Source organism: Penaeus vannamei, chromosome 6 (genome assembly GCF_042767895.1).
Source record: "Penaeus vannamei isolate JL-2024 chromosome 6, ASM4276789v1, whole genome shotgun sequence".
Taxonomy (NCBI): domain Eukaryota; kingdom Metazoa; phylum Arthropoda; class Malacostraca; order Decapoda; family Penaeidae; genus Penaeus; species Penaeus vannamei.
The window spans coordinates 20,707,830-20,710,329 of NC_091554.1; positions in this window are offsets into that span (position 1 = coordinate 20,707,830).

Here is a 2,500-nt window from a genome sequence, read left to right on the forward strand (position 1 = left end):
TGCTGAGGAGGTCGAAGGCCATTACTTAATTAATGACCTTCGTCCTGCATACCAAGCCCTGAGAAAGCTGAATTCCAAGCCCCCTTCACAGGTGACTGCAGTTCGCTTAGTGGGTGGCCAGATCGTCTCAGATAATGTTGCAGTGCGGGAGCGTTGGGCTGAGTACTTTGAGCAGTTGTATCAGGTTGACCCTCCTACAGTTAACTTGGATGCAGGTAGTGCTGTGATTCCGCTGCCGGACCCACCCATTAGCGAGGACCCATCCTCCCCAACTGAAGTTGGGGAGGCGATCTCCAAGCTGAAGAGTGGTAAAGCAGCGGGTATTTACGGCATCCCAGCTGAACTGTTAAAGGCTGGTGGGGAACCTATGGCACGGGAATTGCATGTCATTCACTAAGAAATGGCCTTCGACCTCCTCTGCAAGAATCTTAATAAATTGTTCCTTGTCCCTTCTCAGCAGTGACCGAGTACTGTGCACGTGGGAACAATGCAAATCCCAAACCCCTGTCAGGCAAGCCATGCAAGAAGCTTCTGTGGCTTCCAGTTATCTCCTACAAGTTAAAACTTTGTCTTGCTTTTGGTCGTTCACCAATCGATTCATAAACTGCATCAAACAGAAGTACAGGGTCCATCAGGTAGTTGGGCACTGTGAAACGCCCAAAAATTAACTCGGCACCCCCCCCCCCCCATCCAATTAACTCATTTCAACCCAAACTAACTCATATCCAATCCCAGACAATAGCCATATAGCAAAATCCTACGAAAAGTCCGATCCAAGAACTTCCATCTGAAGCCGGGGCCAATGCAGATACACATTTATGCCAAATAGCGGGTTTTAAGGGTTCTAGAAAAAAGGGTTCCAGACTAGGTAGAAACATGAAACTTTGGGTTCTGAACCTAGTCAGGACAATGTTCAAAAGTAGCCAGTTTCATTGGAATCGGCCCAAGAGAAGCCAATATACAAGGGGGTCCCTATAAAGGGTGCAATACATGCAATACCTACTTCCCATGTGTGGTCCTCCACACGTGGTGTGGGGCTGCCCACGGTATCGCCCAAACCACGCTCTCATAAATATAGAGGCCACGCCGTCCACCAAGGGGGTATATAAGGTCATCCCAGCTGACCTTCCCTCTCACTCACTCTCTTACTCTTGCTCACACCTTGACCTGGGGTGACCGCAGCCGCTGCCTCTATGAGGCCCGGCCTGGCCTACCCTCAGCACTGAGCCGGCAAACCTAAGTTTCTCATATCGTGTATCGTTATTCTTGTGAATGTGTTGTAACTCTTAGCAATAAAGAGAACAGCCACACCGAGTTTCCCTGTACACTATAACAAGAACTTATAAGACACTCTTGTAAGTGGTGGCAGGGTGTGAGCTTCTACGTTTCGGCTTGAAGCACGAATCAAGAACTCTGAAGAACTAGGACCGCTCGCCTAAAAATATCGCGATATGAAGAACGAGGATACAAAACCACGTGAGTACATGTATGAGTCAAATCTTTTCTTTTTTCCTTTCTTCTTCCCCCGTATATGTGTTAAGCAAACCGTTCCACGATGGTTTTGCTGGTGGAAAATTCTAAAAGTGAAAATCTAACAGCATAATGGCAACACTCACAGTCTATCAATCACCGGGACCTGAGGACACTTACGCAGGATGTGTCAGGTCTGGACACAAACATTGAATATCGTTCTTTAAATAATTAATTTTCTCGCATTTAGAGATTTATTTATATTGTTTCAATGACAACAAAATTCAACTCAAGTTCGTGATTTTCTCTCAAGCTGAGAATTTTCTTTTTGTAATTCGCGATCATTTACGAATTCTGTGTATTCCTTCTCTTCTTGTACGAATTTCGTTAATTGATTGTGAATTTCACTCATTGTTGGAATCTTTGGTTCATTTTATTCTTTTACTGATTTCAGTATTCGCACTCACGAACGCACATATCATTTACTTCTTTGTAGTAAACACTTACCCCACACCCCCCACCCCCGGCTGATTTCACTCCCCCTTCATCCGGTCGTGGAGGGCAGGGACCTGTAATTAGGCCATCAACGCTATTTCGGTGACAATTCTTCGGTGCAAAGAATAATAGCTTGATCTCAAATATTTCTAAATTCATTTTAATGAATAAAGCGTAAAAATCTTCCCCTTTCATCGTGCAATAATGCGTGGGGTTTCGTAATGAATAATAGATTTGCGCACCCGACGTTTGAGAGTAGGTAGAAAACCGAAGCATAACTCATTCGTTCGGCATATTGAGTCGGTGTGACCTGTATTAACGTCTGATTATAAAGGGACTAGGGTTTAAGCTGGAATTAATTTGCTTAATAAAACCAACCTTCTCACTTTCTTTACCGCTGGCATGTCCGGAAAATTCCGACAATCGTATGATTCGTAGTTGATATCTGCGTGCGCCTTTCACAGATTGTAGAGTAAGACTAACGATAAAATTCCAGTCTCATATAGTCACTTCATTTGTTCAGATAATTTGGGCA